This window comes from Gorilla gorilla, chromosome X (assembly GCF_029281585.2).
Source record: "Gorilla gorilla gorilla isolate KB3781 chromosome X, NHGRI_mGorGor1-v2.1_pri, whole genome shotgun sequence".
Lineage (NCBI taxonomy): Eukaryota > Metazoa > Chordata > Mammalia > Primates > Hominidae > Gorilla > Gorilla gorilla.
This window is the reverse complement of record NC_073247.2, coordinates 65041613-65061326: the sequence shown is the minus strand read 5'-3', so window position 1 is coordinate 65061326 and position 19714 is coordinate 65041613. Positions and strand designations below refer to the sequence as shown.

The window sequence follows — 19714 nt, the reverse complement described above, 5'->3', positions numbered from 1 at the left end:
ATATCTCTAGTAATGTTTTTGAACATCCATTTTGTCTCATATTAGTATGGTCACTCCAAATTTCTTATGGTTGTTGTTTGCATGATGTATTACTTACATTCTTTTACTTTTAATCATTTGCTTCTTTCTCTTTTTTCTTCTTTCTTTTTTAGAATAGACATGGAGTCTCACTATGTTGCCCAGGCTGGTCTCAAACTTCTGGACTCAAGGGATCCTCCCACCTTGGTTTCCCAAAGTGCTCGGATTATAGGCGTGAGCCACCAGGCCTGCCTTGTATCTTTCAGTCTAAAATGTATCTTCTGTAGGCAGCATGCAGTTGGATCTTGTTTGTTTGTATTCAGTTAGATATTCTCTACCTTTTGATTGGGTTGATTAATCTGTTCTGATTTAAAATCATTATTGATATAGTTGGTTTAAATATGCAGTTTTATTTTTCCATAGAGCTCATGTCTTTTTCTCTCTATTCTTCCTTTACTGCTTTCTTTTGCATTAAATGAATTATTCTAGTTTAACTTTTTAATTCATTTGATCATTTTTTATTATATATTTTTTAGGTATATTCTTCGTGGTTGTTCTAGGGCTTTTCACATACATCATACATCAGTGTGCTTCAGATTTGTACTAATTTAATTCCAATGAGATATAAAAATTTTACTCCTATATAGCTCTCTTTCACCTTCCTTTTTGAGCTATTATAATATATATATTATATCTGTATATGCTAAAAACTAAATAATACATCATTATAATTATTATTTTATATAATTTTATGTTTTAAGGAAGCTGAGAAAATTAAGGAGAACATGTATGTATTTATTATTTTCTATTATTTTCATTTGTTCCTGTGGGTTTGAATTACCTTCTGGTATCATTTCCTTATTTCTATATAACTCTTTGCTTTGTGACTTGGCTAGGCTATTTTTAAAGTATGTTTCCCTGCAGTGTGAACCCTTCAGTGTTGCTTCTTGGAGTGCATAGTTTTTGGCTTGCAGGTAATTTGGGCTTTCTTTGACTTTTTCCCAGTCTCTCTATTAAGCTGTCAGCCCACATGGGGGTATTACACTCTAGGCTCCACTAATTACTAGCTGAACGCTGTATTTTGTTTTTGTTTTTTGTTTGCTTGTTTGTTTGGCAGTGTCCTGAAGCATGCATTGCCCAGCAGCCTTATCTAATTAAACTCTAGCAGGAGTAGTTTGTGAAGTAAGTCTTGGAGGTTTCTTCATACCCCAGAAGGGCTCTTCTTACCTGTCCCTCTCTCTCTTGTTCTCTCTGATGAACAAGCCGGCCTATGTTGCTGTTAGTTAAGTGAACTTGTAGTTTTTGAGAACATCCTTGGGCTTGAGCTTCTTTGTACTATGTTAAAAATAAAGTTAGTTTTGGGGGGAGAGTTTCAGAGCTCTCTCATCTTATGAATTTCCTCTCTCCATGGGTATACTGTCTGAGCACTGTTCTGGGTGCTGGGCGAGGCAGCAGCTTCTGGTCTTAGTTTGCCTATCCTGGTGTGGAACCTACCCTGTGAGCAAGATGGAATGAGGGTAATCAGGACCTCAGTATTCTTAGCCTATTGCACCTGGTATATAGCCTCCATTCTATGAGTCAAAACTGGGAGGAGGAAGGGATCCTCCAACCTCTTAACCACACTTGCCAGGAATTTAGCCTCGGCAATTCTGAGCTGAAGGGAATGCTAAATGCTAGCTCTCTGCTCCTTGCAGTAAGATGGCAAAGTATTGATGGGACATTCTCTCCAAGACGAAAGGGAGCTTCATCTTGGCTATGCACACCTTAAGTGGAGCTTCTATCAAGCTAAGCTTGGAGCCACTAGTGAGGGGACAGTAGTAAGGTCGGGAACAGTAGCATGGCACATGTGTCAAAGACTGTGTTCTTACCAAATTTCAGTAGATTTTCTTGAATAAAAATATCTTCATGTGCTGTATTCCATTAAGACAATTTCCAGAGATTTTAAAAGGTTGTTGTGTTGTAATTTTTGCCAGCTGAGCTTGTTTTATTAGAGAATGGGTCTTTAGAGCTCCTCATGCTGTCATGCCAGAAATGAAAGTCTCAAGATTGTCTTTGTGTGTTGATCTTGTATCTTGCAGCCTTAATAAACTCACTTGTTAGTTCGAGGAATTTCTGTAGTTTAGGGGGATATTTCTATGTAGACAATCATGACATTTGCAAATAGGGATTTTTAAAAAATTATTTTCCAAACTGTATGCCTTCTATTTCCTTTTATTGCCTTATTGCAGTGGTTAGAACTTCTAGTACTATGTCAAAAGAGTGGAGAAGATGGAAATCCTTACATTAGTCCTGATGTTAGGGGGAAAGCATTTAGTCTTTCACTGTTAAGTATAATGTTGGTGATAGTTTTTGTTTGCTTTATAGAAGTTTCTTATCAAGTTGAACTTAAACAAATTTACAAGAAAAAAACAACCCTATTAAAAAGTGGGCAAAGGACATGAACAGACACTTTTCAAAAGAAGACACACATACAGCCATCAAGCATATGAAAAAACGCTCAACATCACTGATCATTAGGGAAATGCAAATCAGAGCCACAGTGAGATACCATCTTACACCAGTCAGAATGGCTATCATAAAAAAGTCAAAAAATAACAGATACTGGTGAGATTGCAGAAGAAAGTGAATGTTTATACACTGCTGGTGGGAATGTAAATTAGCTCAACCATGTGGAAAGCAGTGTAGTGATTCATCAAAGAGCTAAAAACAGAACTGCCATTCAACCCAGCAATCCCATTACTGGGTATATACCCAAGGGGATATAAATCGTTCTATTATAAAGACACATGCAGACATATGTTCATTGCAGCACTATTCACAATACCAAAGACATGGAATCAACCTAAATGTCCATCAGTGATAGACTGGATAAAGAAAATGTAGTATGTGTGTGCCATGGAATACTATGCAGCCATAAAAAAAGAATGACATCATGTCCTTTGCAGGGACATGGATGGATCTGGGGGCCATTATCCTTAGCAACCTAAAAGGAACAGGAAACCAAATACTGCATGTTCTCCCTTGTAAGTGGGAGCTAAATGATGAGAACACATGGACACAGAGGGGAACAACACACATTTGAGACCTACCTGAGGGTGGAGGGTGGGAGAAGGGAAAAGATCAGGAAGAATAACTAATGGATGCTAGTTAATAGGTAATAGGTACACCTGGGTGACAAAATAATCTGTACAACAAACTCTTGTGACATTAATTTATCTCACTAAGAAACTTGCACATGTACCCCTGAACTTAAAATAAAAAATAAAAATTTAAAATCTTAAGCTTAACCATTCAGAAACCACCAACTAACCTCTAACTATGGACTTTCTACTTTAAGCAATCAAATATTTATTTCATCTTTCTTCTGAGAACACCTTATAAAAGTTTTCCCTTGATCCCCCTCAGTGGAGCCCTGAACTGCTTGTGTATTGTGCTTCCCAATTCACAAATTGCTGAATGCTCAAACTCATTAAAATTATTTAAAGAAAGGAGTGCCTATCAAGTTTAGGTAATTCATCTCTATTCCTAACTTGCTGAAAGTTTTTATCATTAATGGGTTTTATGAAGTGCTTTGTCAGTATGTATTGATTTTTCTTCTTTAGTTTGTTGATAGGGTGGATTACATTAATTGATTTTTTGAATTTTATTCTAGTCTTGCATACCTGTACTAAATCCCACTTAATCATTGCATATACAGTCATCCCTCAGTATCTGCAGAGGATTGGTTCTAGGAACCCCTGCAGATACCAAAATCCATGAATGCTCAAGTCCCTTTTATAAAATGGCCTAGTGTTTGCATATAACTTACACATATCCTCTCATATACTTTAAATCATCTGTAGATTAATTATGATACCTAACAATGTAAATGCTATGTAAATGGTTGTTATACTGTATTGCTTTTTATTTGTAGTGTTTTATTCTTGTTATTTTTATTGTTTTTAAAAGTATTTTCTATCTGCTGTTGGTTGAATCTGCAGATGTGGAACCCACAGATATGGAGGACTGACTAATTATTTTCATGTAATGTTGGATTCTGTCTGCCAATATTTTGTTGAGGATTTTTTCATCTAAGTTTATGACCGAGTGGACTGTAGAGTTTTTGGGTTTTTGGTAATCCATTTGTCTGGTTTTGATATCAGGGTAATTCTGGCCTCATAAAATTAGTTGAAAATATTCCCTCCTCTTCTTATTTCCTTGAAAATGTTGTTTAAAATTTGCATTAATTCTTCTTTAAAAGTGTTATAGACTTTTGAAGTAAACACATTTGGGTCTGGAGATTTCTGTTTCTGGAGATTTTATGTTGAACTAAATTATTTTAATGTTTATAGGATTATTCGAGTGACTGTTTTATTTTTGGCTGACTTGTGAGAGGCTGTGGTTTTCAAGGAATTGATCCATATATTCTAAATAGATAAATTTGCAAGTGTAAAGTTGTTTGTAGTAGTTAAGTATTAACTAGCTTCTGGCATCCAGTGCTTTCCCCACGAGATAAGCAAATTTCAGATGCTTTCTCTCTCTCTGAAAGTGCCTGACTTTTCAGATTTCAAGGTAGTAGTTTTCTCTATGGCCTCAGTTCTCTAATGGGGCCCAGAAAAGTAATTGATTTTCAGTGTGACCAAATTTTTCTTATTGTAAAGATGAGAACAAGAACTCCCAAGCTCTTGGAACTGAAACTAGAAGTTCCTTGCTTAGTTGTTTTATAAACCCATGAAATAGAGATTTTTATTGTTGTTTCTCAAGTCAATGTTGGCTTAGTTTGACACACATGTTTACCATTTTACTTGCTCACCATTTCTTCTTGTCTCTTAGCCCTTTCTTTTGGTACTATTTTTCTTCTGTCTGAGGTACATTCCATAGAACCCTTATTGAGGGTCTGTTGGTGATAAATTCTCTTAGAGTTGTTTGCATGAAAATGTGTTTATGGCATCCTCATTCTTGAAGAGACTTATTTCTGAGTATACAATTCTGGGTTAAAAGTTATTTTCTCATAGAACTTCAGTAATATTATTTCACTATCTCTGGTTTTCATTATTGTTGTCGAGAAGTCAACTGCGAATCTAATTGTTACTCGTTAGGTAAACTGTCTTTTATCTTTGATTGCTTTTTAAGATCTATTCAGCTTTAGTGTTCTGAAATTTTATTATGATTTTTCTAAATGTTGCTTGTTTTTTTTTGTTGTTGTTTGTTTTGTTTAAAGTTGGGCTTCCCTAACTTGAGGACTGGTATCTTTCATCAATTCTTTTCTTTCTGGAACTGTAATTAAACCCATGGTAGACTTTATCATTCTAGCCATGTGTTTTAATCTCTATTTTATATTTCCATATCTTGTTATTCCTACAGTACTTTCTATATAATTTCTTCAGATTTATTTTCCAGTTCATTAATTATCTCATCACCTCTGTTTAATTTGCTGTTTAACCCTCATACATTGAGTTTTTAATTTTAATGCTCTCATTTCTAATTTGTAGAAGCTGTATTTGATTCTTTTAAAAATGCATGTAGTCTTTCTTTGATAGTCTCACATTTCATTGACATACTGTTGATACCTTCTTCATTTCTTTAAACATACAACCAATGCTTATTTCACAGTATAAATCAGATAATTCCAATTATAGCTTTTGCAATTCTGATTCTTTGGTTTGTTTCTGTGGATTCTTATTCATACAGGTTTTTCTCGTGTGTGTGTGTGTGTGTGTGTGTGTGTGTGTGTTGGCTTTTTTTTTTCCTACACGGGTAATGTACATCCCAGCCCCAAACCCACATAAATGCAGGACTGGGCTAGGAAATCTCAGGAACTATTCACTCTTTTGTTTCCCTCCACGATTGAGCCAAGGTTGAGACAGTCTCAGTTAGGTGCTTCTTCTTCACCCACTGATTACATCACCTTTGTCTGGTCCACACTTTAGTCAGGCTCTCAGATCCAACTTCCTACTTTGAGCCCAAAGAGTTTTGTTTACTATCCTCTATACGTGCTATCTCTTAAAGCCCAAGTTTTAAGCCAGAAATGTGTCAATCCTTTGACAATGGCCCAGAGAAGAAACATTGTTTTTTACTTTGCCACTCAATAAACACACACATTTGTGTGTGTGTGTGTGTGTGTGTATGTTAAATCAAAAAATATGCTTTTTATGATCCACTGTATTATTTTGTCAACTACTGTGTAATAAATTAACCTCAAAACGTAGTGGCTTAAAACAGCAAACATCTATTTTCTCTGTTTCTGTGGGTCAGAGATCAGTGCACAGCTCAGCTGGGTCCTCTGGCTCAGTATCTCTAATAAGGCTACAATCAAGGTATTGGCTGAAGCTTTGGTCATCTCAAGGTTCTACTGGGTAGGAGTGAGTGGATAGGGATCCACTTCCAACTTACTCACAAGGTTGTTGGCAAGATTCAGTTCCTCATAACATATTGGAATGAGGTCCTTAGTTTCTCACTAGCTGTTGACCAGAGATCATCCTCAACTTCTTGCCATGTGGGTCTCTCCCTAGGGAAGCTCACAACATGACAGCTGGCTTCCAACAGAGCAAGTCAATGAGAGAGCCAAAGAGGACCAACAAAATGGACGGCCAGTCTTTTTGTGATAAAATCTCAGGAGTGATATCCCATCACTTTTGCCTTATTTTATGGGTTAAAAACAAGTCACTAGATTCAGCCCACACTCAAAAGTAGGTGACTACACAATGTCATGAATAACAAGAGGTATGGATCATTAAGGGTGATATTGTATGCTGCCTATTGCACCCACTGAATTGATTTCATGTTTGTGAAACACTGCTCCAGGCTACCAGGGTAAACATGGATTTTAGTGCTTTTTTATCTCTTTAGATCAGTAATTATTTTCTCATTCCTGGCCTCTGAGGATTTCCGTTGCTTTCACACCAGCTCAGCCATGCTTTATTTGTTTTAAATCCATTATTTTTAGGTGTTTTGTATTTGGAAGGACTCTTTACAAATATAGCCTAAAACATCACCAGAAATAGAAATCTCTCTTCTATATTCTACCATATACAACTTTAGTAAGATACCGTACTACTTAAAATTACCTGAAAGTTTACAGAAGAGCTTGAGGAAAATGTGACCAGCTGTCATAAGATCCTTTTCTAAAAACATGATTAGGTGATAGGATAAATAAGAGTTTTATCCACCTGAAGTGTCTAGATAGGAAGGGAAAGCATTCAGGAAGTGAATGGCTACTACCTAAGTCTGTCCTGGGAGTAAGCTTTTTTATTTTTTAGCTTTTTATTTTTAAATAATTTTAGATTTACAGAACAATTGTAGAATTGCTGTATACCTTTCATTCAGCTTCCACCAATGTTATCACTTTACATAAGCATGGTATATTTGTCAAAACTAATAAATTAACATGGGTAAGTTACTATTAACTAAACTACATAATTTATTCAGACTTCTTCAGTTTTTTCACTAATGTCCTTTTTATGTTCCAGGATCCAATCCAGCATACCACGTTGGGATTAATTGTCTTATCTCCTTAGAATCATCCAGTCTGTGACAGCTTTTCAGTCTTTCCTTGTTTTTCATAACTTTGACAATTTTGGTCAAGTGTTTTGTGAAATGACCCTCAATTTGAGATTTTCTGATATTTTCTCATGTTTAGACTGGGGCTGTGGGTTTTAAGGAGAATACCATAGAGGTGAGGTATCCTTCTCATCACATCACATCAGAAGGAAGATGATATCAACATGACTTATTGCTGATGATATTAACCTTGAACTGTTAGATTAGTTGTGGTCTGCCAGGTTACTATTTGTCTTTCCCATACTGTATTCTTTGAAAGTGAATCATTATGTCCAGCCCACACTCAAGGGGAAGGAAATTAAATGCCACCCCCTAGAGGGAGAAGTATCAACTAATCTGTGGAAATTTATTAAAAACACTGTAATAATTTGGGTAAAATTATTTGAGCCTATGCAACTCTTCAGATTCTCCTTAAAGTTTCACTCACTAATTTTAGCATGAATCAGTGGATTGTGCCTGTGGCAATTATTACAGTAGTGTTCTAATGATGATTTTCTGCTTCCCTTATTTATTCTACATTTATTATTTGGAATCCCTCTATAAAGATTTTTCCTTTCTCCCCTACTTATTTATTCAACAATGTATATATATAAGTGTGTACTCATAAATATTTAATTATTTGGGTTATAATACTCAACTTATTTATTTTGTTGGTCACCTTGTCCCAGCTTTGCCCATTAGGAACTCTTTCATATTGGCTTCTGCGTTCTGTTCTATTTTTAGCAGACTTTATATTTTACAGTAGTTTTAGGTTTGCAGCAAAATTGAGCAGAAGGTACCAAGATTTCCCGTATTCTCCCTTCCTCCCTTCCACATGCATAGCCTCTCCCATTATCAATATCCACTGCCACAGGGGTATTTGTTACAAATGATGAACCTACATTGACACATTGCTATCACCCAGAGTCCATAGTTTACTTTAGGGTTCACTCTTGGAGTTGCACATTCTGTAGGCTTGAGCAAATTTATAATGACATGTATGCAGTATTAAAGTAGTTTCCCTGCCCTAAGAATCCTCTGTGCTCCACTTATTCATCCCTGTCTTTTCCCCTCCTGTGTCCCTTTGATATAGTTTTATTCTGCTTATTTTTCTAGCACTTCGTTACTTTTTTACAAGATAACACCAGCCTCTTCTCCAAGAAACCATGGTTCCTGTAATTGAAAATTAGCATTTGGAAACCAAGATCTGGATGCTTTTGTTACTTTTAGGGTATCATTAATTCTAGCCCTCTCAACAGACAGAGCTAAGAAATATTTGTGTGCATGCTAACCTGTCTGTATTTTGATGTCTATTTATATATACATTAAAATAAACATGAGTTAATACCATTTCTGACCCTAAATTGCACTATAAGGCATCATTCTAGACCTTCTCCCTTGTTTACTATGAGCTTCTTTCTTAGACTGTGAAATACCTGACTCTCATTATCTACAAGTTATTTATTTATTTATTTATTTATTCCACCCTACTACACTGGTAGTTTCAGAATTGTTAACTCATACTCCTGGGAGAAACAATTTTATCAATTAGAGTACAGTGTCTACACACAATTACCTTCTGTCATTAGTCTTAAAATATTCGGCAAAACACTATTTTCGTGGTTATTTATTTCAGGTTTTCTTTCTCCACCCCATTTAGTGAGATTATGATATATACACTTGTAATATAGTTAGAACCATTTGTTGCAAACTGCATTCAATATTGAGTTGCTCAGACATTTTGGTTGATTTATAAAAACTTGAATGCAATAAAATTCAGTTTTGTGAGTTTTGACAAATGTATAAAGTCAGATGTCCTCTTCCATAGTAGCGTATAGAACAATTCCATCACCCTAAAAATTCTCCTGTACAGCCCATTATAGTCAACCCTTCAGACCTCCCCCAACCCCTGGCAACTACTGAGCAGTTCTCTGTTCCTATAATTTTGCCTTGTCCAGGATGTCATATAAATGGAATTATATCACATGTCAGCTTTTGGATATGGCTTCTTTCTCTTAGCATAATGCATTTAAGATTCATCCTAGCTGTATGAATATCAACAGTTATCTTAATTGCCGTATGGTATTCTAGTTTATGATTGTACCACAATTTGTTTATCCATTCACCAACTGAAGAGCATCTTGGTTGTTTCCAGTTTTTAGTGATTTTTAGTAAGGCTCCATAAATATTCTCATATACATTTTTGTGTAAACTTAATTTTTCAATTCCCTTCCAAAGGTATCTATGAGTGAAAATGCTAGGTCATATGTCAAGTGTATGCTAAATTTTAAAAGTAACTGCCAAACTGTTTTCCAAAATGCCTGAACCATTTTGCATTTCCACTAGCAATGAGTGAGAGTTCCTTTTGTAGTACATCCTTGCCAGCATTTCATATTGTCATGTAAATTTATATGTGTATTTAAATCTAGCCATTTTAATAGCTGTATCTGGAAGTGTTTCTCATTACACATTTAATTTTCATTTTCCTAATGATTGATATTATCTTTTAATACACTTCTTTGCCATCTGTACATTTGGGTTGGTGAAGTGTTTGTTCAGATGCTTTGCTAATTTTTAAAATTAAATTTTATCTTTTATTGTTCAGTTTTAAGTGTTATTTATATATTTTGGATATACCAGATATATAATGTACAAGTATATTCTTTCAGTCTGTGGCATTTTTCATTCCTTTGTGTCTTTCACAGATAAAAAAATTTTAATATGTAAATATTTAACAATTTTTATTTTAAAATTTTTCGTAAATAAAAATGTTTAAATTTTTATACTTCAATTTATCTATTTTTTTCTTGTATGGATAATGCTTTTTGTGATGTAACTAAAAACTAATTGGCATATCCAATATTTTACATTCTCTCCCAAGTCTTTTTTTTAGAAGTTTTATAGTTTTACATTTTATATTTAGACCTATGATCCACTTTGAATTATTTTTTGGGTAAGATTTAAGTATTCAAGTTCATTTTTTGCAGTGGACTTCCAATCGTTCTAGCACCATTTGTTGAAAAGACTCTATTTTCTCTATTGAATTGACTTTGTACCTTTGTCCAAAATTAGTTGACTTTGTCCAAAATTTGAGTGGGTCTATTTCTGGGCTCTTTATTCTATTTCATTGATCTAGATTGCTATCCTTTTTCCAATACCACACTGTCCTGAGTATTGTGGCTTTATAATAAGTCTCAAAATCATGTAGTAAAGTTCATTCCACCAACATTGTTTTATTTATTTATTTATTTTCAATAGTTTTTAGGGTACAGATGGTTTTTGGTTACATGGGTAAGTTCTTTAGTGATGGTTTCTGAGATTTTGGTGCATCCGTCACCTGAGCAGTGTACACTGGCCCCAATATGTAGTCTTTTATCACTCACCCTCCTTCCATCCTTCCCCCCAAGTCCCCAGAGTCCATTATATCATTCTTACCCCTTTGCATCTTCATAACTTAGCTCCCACTTATAAGTGAGAACATAACAATATTTGGTTTTTCATTCCTAAGCGACTTCACTTAAAAAAATGGCCGCCATCTCCATCCAAGTTGCTGCAAAGGCCATTATTTCATTCTGTTGTATGGCTGAGTAGTATTCCATGGTGTATATATACCACGGTATATGATATAAAGAAAATGGATACATTTTCTTTATTCACTCGTTGGATGATGAGCATTTAAGTTGATTCCATAGTTTTGCAATAGTGAAGTGTGCTGCTATAAACATGTGTGTGCACATGTCTTTTTCATATAATCACTTCTTTTCCTCCGGGTAGATACCTAGTAGTGGGATTGCTGGATCAAATGGTAGTTCTACTTTTAGTTCTTTAAGGAATCTCCATACTGTTTTCCACAGTGGTTGTACTAGTTTACATTCCTACCAGCACTATAAAAGTGTTTCCTTTTCACCACATCCATGCCAAGATGTATTTTTTTTTTATTTTTAAATTATGGCCATTCTTGCAGGAGTAAGGTGGTATCTCATTGTGGTTTTAATTTGCATTTCCCTGAAAGTTAGTGATGTTGAGCATTTTTTCATGTGTTTGTTTGCTGTTTATATATCTTCTTTTGAGAATTCTATATTCATGTCCTTTGCCCACTTTTTGATGGGATTATTTGTTTTTTCTTGCTGAGTTGTTTTGACTTTCTTGTATATTCTGGATGTTAGTCCTTTATCAAATGCATAGTTTGCGAATATTTTCTCCCACTCTGTTGGTTGTCTGTTTACTCTGCTGATTATTTCTTCTACTGCACAGAAGTATTTTAGTTTAATTATGTCCCGTTTATTTATTTCTGTTTTTGTTGCGTTTACTTTTGGGTTCTTAGTCATGAATTCTTTGCCTAAGCCAATGTCTAGAAGAGTTTTCCCAATGTTATCTTGTAAAATTTTTATGATTTCAGGTCTGAGGTATAAGTGTTTGATCCATCTTGAGTTGATTTTTGTATAAAGTGAGAGAGGAGGGTCCAGTTTTATTCTTCTATATGTGGCTTGCCAATTATCCCAGCATCATTAATTGAATAGGGTATCATTTCCCTACTTTATGTTATTGCATGCTTTGTTAAAGATCAGTTAGCTGTAAGTATTTGGCTTTATTTCTGGGTTCCGAATTTTGTTCCATTGCTCTATGTGCCTGTTTTTATACCAGTACCATGCTGTTTTGGTAACTATAGCCTTGCAGTATAATTTGAAGTTTCAGAAACATTGTTTTTATTTTGCAAATTGTTTTAGCCATTCTAGTTTCTTAGCCCTTCCGTATGAGTTTCAGGATCAGCTTGTCTATATCTAAAATATCCTGATAGGGTTTTTATTGGTATTGTGTTAAGTATATAGGTCACTATGGGGAGAATAGACATCTTTACCATATTGAGTATTCCAGTCCATGAACACAGTATGTCTATTTATGTAGCTCTTTGATTTTTTTAACAACATTTTGTAATTTCCAGCATACAGATCTTTTATACATGTTTTATTGGTGTTATACCTAACGATTTTGTCTTATTAGAACTATTGTAAATTTTTTTTTAATTTTGATTTTGAATTGTTTACAGAACTCTCCACCCCAAATCAACAGAATATACATTTTTTTCAGCACCACACCACACCTATTCCAAAATTGACCACATAGTTGGAAGTAAAGCTCTCCTCAGCAAATGTAAAAGAACAGAAATTATAAAAAACTATCTCTCAGACCACAGTGCAATCAAACTAGAACTCAGGATTAAAAAACTTAAACTTAAAGTATAATAATAATAAAACTAAAAAAACAAAAAATAAAAAAATGAATTATTGATTGTATATAGTTTTATGATTGACTTTTATGTGTTGACATTGTGTCCTGTGAACTTGATAAACTTGCTTATTGGTACTAGAAGGGTTTTTAAAAATAGATTTTGGGCCGGCTGCAGTGGCTCATGCCTATAATCCCAGCACTTTGGGAGACTGAGGTGGGCAGATCACTTGAGGCCAAGAGTTCGAGACCAGCCTGGCCAACATGGTGAAACCCCATCTCTACTAAAAATACAAAAATTAGCCAAGTGTGGTGGCACATGCCTGTAATCCCAGCTACTATGAAGGCTGAGTCATGAGAAGCCCTTGAACCTGGGAAGCAGAGGTTGCAGTGAGCCGTGATCATGGCACTGCACTCCAGCCTGGGTGACAGAGCAAGACTGTGTCTCAAAAAATAAAACATAAAATAAATTATAGATTTCCTGGGATTTTCTACACAGACAATCATATTATGGATGAACAGGGACAGATTTATTTCTTCCTTTACAATTTGCATGCCTTATATTACCTTTCTTGCCTTATAATATTGACTGGGAGTTACAGTACTATGTTGAATGGGAGTGGTGAGAGTGGACATCCTTGCCTTGTTCCTGATATTAGAGAGAAAGCATTTAGTCTGTCAACATAAAGTATGATATTAGCTGTAGATTTTTTGTAAATATTCTTTATCTGGTTAAGGAAGCTCCCTTCTATTCCAAACTGCTAAGAGTTTTATTATGAATGGATATTGTATTTTGTAAAAAGTTTTTTTTTCATCTGCTGATATAATTTGGGGCATCTTAATCTATTTTGTGCTGCTAAAACAGAATACCACAGACTGGCTAATTTATAAAGAACAGAGATTTATTTCTTACAGTTCTGGAGGCTGGGAAGTCCAAGATCACATGGCCACATCTGGTGAGGGCCTTCTTGCTGCATCATCCCATTGTGGAAGGTGAAAGGGCAAGAGAGAGTGTGCTTATGTGCGTGCCTGTGCATGCGAGTGTGGGGGCCAAACTTATCCTTTTATCAGGAACTGTTTTCTGAGTTAACTAAACCATTCCATTATTAATGCCATTAATTCATTCATGAGGGCAGAAGCCTCTATTCATGAAGGTAGAGCCCTCATGACCTAATCACTTCTTAAAGGTCCCACCTCTCAATGCTGTTGCATTGGAGATTAAGTTCCAACACATGAACTTAGGAGGATGTATTCAAACCATACCATGGGGTTTTACATCTTTAGAATGGATTGCTTTGATTGATTTTCATATATTGAACCAGCCTTGTATTCCTGGGAAAAACCATGCTTTCTTGTGGTATATTAATTATCTATTTTATATATAGCCAAATTTCATTTGCATTTTTTTAGGATTCTTATGTTTATGTTCATGAGGGATATTGACTTGGAGTTTTCTTTTTTTGTATCACTTATTTTTCCGGTTTTTATATCAGGGTAATGCTGGCCTCACAGAGTAAGTTGATATGTATTTTCCTGTCTTCTAGTTTCATAGAGAGATTCTATAGAATTGATGCTATTTCTTCTTTAAATGAATGGTAAAATTTGCCAGTGAAACCGTCTGGACCTGGGTATTTTGGGGGAAGATTTTTAATTACAAATTCAATTTCAGTAATATTTATAGAAGGATTTAGATTATTTAGATTATTTGTTACATTTTGGATAAGTTTTGCCAGTTTGTTCTTTTTGAGGAATTTGTTTCATCTATGTTGTCGAATTTATGTGTTTAGAATTGCTATTATATACTCTTGTCATTGTAATACCTATGAAATTTCTATCTACTCTTTCATTCCTAAGTTTTTATTTCAGCTATTGTATTTTTAGTCCAAAATATCCATTTGATTCTTTTTTTTAATTGTACTTTAAGTTTTAGGCTACATGTGCACAATGTGCAGGTTAGTTACATATGTATACATGTGCTATGCTGGTGCACTGCACCCACTAACTTGTCATCTAGCATTAGGTATATCTCCCATTGCTATCCCTCCCCCCTCCCCCCACCCCACAACAGGCCCCAGAGTGTGATGTTCCCCTTCCTGTGTCCATGTGTTCTCATTGTTCAATTCCCACCTATGAGCGAGAATATGCGGTGTTTGGTTTTTTGTTCCTGAGATAGTTTACTGAGAATGATGATTTCCAATTTCATCTATGTCCCTACAAAGGACATGAACTCATCATTTTTTATGGCTGCATAGTATTCCATGGTGTATATGTGCCACATTTTCTTAATCTAGTCTATAATTGTTGGACATTTGGGTTGGTTCCAAGTCTTTGCTATTGTGAATAATGCCGCAATAAACATACATGTGCATGTGTCTTTATAACAGCATGATTTATAGTCCTTTGGGTATATACCCAGTAATGGGATGGCTGGGTCAAATGGTATTTCTAGTTCTAGATCCCTGAGGAATCGCCACACTGACTTCCACAATGGTTGAACTAGTTTCCAGTCCCACCAACAGTGTAAAAGTGTTCCTATTTCTCCACATCCTCTCCAGCACCTGTTGTTTCCTGACTTTTTAATGATTGTCATTCTAACTGGTGTGAGATGGTATGTCATTGTGGTTTTGATTTGCATTTCTCTGATGGCCAGTGATGGTGAGCATTTTTTCATGTGTTTTTTGGCTGCATAAATGTCTTCTTTTGAGAAGTGTCTGTTCATGTCCTTTGCCCACTTTTTGATGGGGTTGTTTGTTTTTTTCTTGTCAATTTGTTTGAGTTCATTGTAGATTCTGGATATTAGCCCTTTGTCAGATGAGTAGGTTGTGAAAATTTTCTCCCATTTTGTAGGTTGCCTCCGATGGTAGTTTCTTTTGCTGTGCAGAAGCTCTTTAGTTTAATTAGATCCCATTTGTCAATTTTGGCTTTTGTTGCCATTGCTTTTGGTGTTTTAGACATGAAGTCCTTGCCCATGCCTATGTCCTGAATGGTAAAGCCTATTTATATCTTCTGTTTCTTCACTGAGTGCTTCTGTTTTAAATATTTGTTCCAAAATCACTTGTTATTGTTCATTCAAGCATTTTTATTATAGCTAATTTAAGATAATTTAATGTAATCTCATCATTCATGTCTGTTGTCTTTTTCCATGTTAATTGAAATTTTTATGGTTATTTGCAGGCTGATTAATTGTAGTTTGTATCCTGGACATTGTGAGTATTGTGTTGAGATTCTGTATCTTGTTTATATCCTATGGAGAAGGTCTATATTTTTGTTTTAGCCATTTATATATTTTGGTTCCCACATCAATTCAATTTTCCAGCCTTTTTCAGTACTATATAGGTCTGTCCTGCATGTGTACCATCTAGTGGTTAGTCTGAGACTTGGGTGGAGGTGTACTTTGTAGTTGAGTTTCCAAATCTTTGGTATGCTAATGAAGATCAAAGGAGTCACAAGTCAGAGGTAAGCCCAGGGGTTCAAATCAACTTTACACTGTTGCTTTTTCAAAACTCTTCCCTTTCCTTTATCTTTTCAGTACTTTCCAGTTCCCTGGGCTCTCGTTTCTGTTTTCTCTTCAAAAACTACCCACTGTCATGGTTGTAGCATTTCCAGAAACAAGTAGCAGGAGGAGAGAGTGAGGACGAGAGAGGGAGAGGGAGAGTGAGAACGAGAGGGAGAGGGAGAGGAAAAACTGGTGTAAAGGTGTCTTCTTGACATCGTGGCTTCACCTAGAGGAAGGACCTTATCCCACAGTTTTGATTCCTGGAGGCTCCCATTCTGGGCCACTATTGCTTCTGAGCCACCTTTGCTTTTACTACCTCCACTGTGGAACCAAAGAAGGAGTAAATAAAAACCCAATGGATTTCCCCCACTCTCTCCGAATTTTAGTTCTCTTTTACATTCCTTGAGCCAAAACTCCAAGACTTCTCCTGCATCTCTGTCTGCTAAACAATGCTCATTTTGGATTGCACACCATGTTGAATTCAGGCTCAGGATACTGAATGGGGGAAAAGTAATGTTGAATTTGCAATTGTTTAGTTGGTACTTCAAACTCTGGTGTCTTCTCTGATCTACCTACTTAGATTTACCTTTCAATTTTCATATAGTTGTCCATGCATTCTATCAGAGTTTTATATTTGAGTTAGTGAGAGATAAAAGTTCTGAGAATTGGCCCCAACTATATATGTTTTGTAAATGGCACGTAGTTGGATCCTACTTTTAATCTAATCTGACCACCTCAGTCTTTAATTGGAATGTTTAGTCGATTCACATTTAAAGTGATTATCAATATACTTAGATTAAAATCTACCATCTTTCTGTTTTCTTTTCATTATATTTGTTCTTGATGTTTTCTATTTACTGTATTTGGCTTTTGTTTCCTTTTTCCCTCTTTTTTCTGCCTTTCATTATTTTATTTGGTCATTTTGTATGATCCCATTTTGTCTCATGTATTTATTTATTATTTAGATATCTTTTAAAGAAACTTTTTTAGTCATTTCCATAAAGTTTTTAATGTACATTTTTATATAATTTGGTTCGCCTTTAAATAATACTATACTGCTTCATGTGTAGTACAAGACTATCCCCAATTCCTTCCTTCCATTCTTTGTTTCATTGTTGTATTCCATTATTTTTTTACAAATGCAATAAACATATAATACATTGGTACTATTATTGCTTTAAAAGATCAGTTATATTTTAGAACAATTAAGAATATGGTAGTTATATTTTTCTTCGTTTATTCCTTTTGCAACACTCTTCCTTTAATTATGTACACCCAATTTTCTGACCTATATCATAACCCTCTTTCTGAAGAATTTCCTTTAATATTTAGACTGTAAGACAGTCTGCTGATGTTGAGTTTCCTCAGTTTTTGTTTGTCTGAAAAAGTATTTTATCTTAATTTTTGAAGGATATTTTTGCAGAACTTGGAATTCTGGATTGGCATTTTTTTCTTACAATACTTTAAAGGTTTCATTCCACTGTCTTTTTGCTTATGTGGTTTCTGACAAGAAGTCTGGTATAATTCTTCTCTTTGTTCTTCTGTGGGTAAGATGTTCTTACCCTTCTTCCTGGCAATCTTCAAGATTTTATTTTTGTCTTGATTTTCTGCAATTTGAATTTGATATTGTCTGGGTGTGGTTTTTGGTTTGGTTTTGGTATTTACCCTGGTTGGTGTTCTCTGAGCTTCTTGAATCTGTGATTTGGTGTCAGTCATTAATTTGGAAAATTTTGGCCATTATGTCTTCAAATATTTCTTCTGCCTTATTCTTTCTTCCCCTTCTTGTGTTCTAAATACGTATATGTTATACTGTTTGATATTGTCCCACAGTTCTTGGATGTTTTGTTCTGGTTTCTTTTTTTGCTCTTTTTTTCTCTTTGCATTTCAGTTTGTGTGATCTCTATTGACCTATCTTCAAGTTCACTGATGCCTCAGCTGTGCAGAGTCTGCTGATGAGCACATCAAAGATAGTCTTCAGATCTGTTACTGTGTTTTTTCTCTGCCATTTATATTTGATTCTTTCTTATACTTTTCACCTCCCTGCCGAAATTACCTATCTGATCTTGCATGATAAACTTTTCCAATAGAGCCTTTAACATACTAATCATAGCTATTTTATGTTTCCTATCTGATAAAGATGGAAACAGTAGACAAAGGGGACTCCAAAAGGGGGAACAGTGGGAGCAAGCAAGAGTTGAAAAACTACCTAGTGAGTACTATGTTCGCTATTTGGGTGATGGGTTCACTAGAAGCCCAAACCCCACCATTACACAATATACCCAGGTAACAAACCTGCACATATAACCCCTGAATCTATAATGTAAAAAAAGAAAGTAAAATAATCCAAATAAATAAACAAATTCCTTGTCTGATATTTCCAACATCTGTGTCATAACTTACTCTGGTCCTAATGATTGCTTTTCTCTTCAGACATTGTTTTTATTCCTTGCTTTGATTCTGCCCTTTGTGCTACACCCTGGAGATAATATATCTCTTAAATCTCTTATAGATGTATTCTACTGTTATTTTTACTGATGCTTTTTAGCCTGGTAGTGGGGGAATGGGGACCTGGGACATTCTATGCTATGTTGATTAAGTCTCAGTCTTAGGCAGGCTTACCCTGAGTGTTGGAGGTATGACCTTCACAAGTGTTCCTGCCCCTCCTCCTATGTTCTAACCCAAGTGGGCTTAGCACATTTTCTTGCCCCTCCTGGGTTAGGACTTTTTTTTTTTTTTCAATTTTCTCCCCCAGCTGTAGTGAGTTTTCACCAGTGCCCTCAGTTTCTGTTGCCCTTTCTTCTGAGGACTAAGACTTTTTTCCCTTTGGGAAGATAAGGTAGATTGGTATGGGCAGAGTTTCAGTGATGTTGGCCATTCTGCTCTGCCAGCTGCAGTGAGTTTCTCCCAGTACTTTCAAGCTGGTTTTTGTTGCCTTTTCCCTGAATAGTAAGGCTTTTGCTCCATAGAGAATATAGGGAAAATAGTCTGTGCGGAATTTCAGCAACAGCTATTATACTGTTCTCCCCAAGCAGAACTACAGGATATCTTTCTCAGGATTCTTCTCAGTCTTTCTTGTCAGCACCTGGGGGAGTTCCTGGAGGAAAACTCTGCAAAGGGGTGCAAAATTGCCTATGTCTGCAGCCTCTACAGGCTTCACATTCTCACACTAGCCCATAACCAGCCTTTAGCAATTCATTATAATTTTTAGCTGAATCCTCTTATAAAGTTTGTATGTTGTTCAGTGGTATCTGCACCAGGTAAGCAAATGCCTGGTCCTGTGGCTCCCTTGAAGATGGTTGTTTCTACAGGTTTGTGGTACTGCAACCTCAGTTTTCTGATGAGTCTGAGAGAAGTTCTTAATTTTCACTTTCCCAGTTTTTTCCTTATTGTAATGGTGGGAGACATGTTCTTTACAACTCTACATTTCTGGCCTAATACCAGAAGAGCCTACGAATC

The 19714-nt window shown here is 35.5% G+C and overlaps 1 protein-coding gene across 3 annotated transcripts in view; it reads left to right on the top strand.

Annotated features, from left to right (window-relative positions):
• PFKFB1 (6-phosphofructo-2-kinase/fructose-2,6-biphosphatase 1) overlaps positions 1–19714 on the top strand; it is a 64225-nt gene that overhangs the window by 13801 nt on the left and 30710 nt on the right. The window lies entirely within an intron of this gene.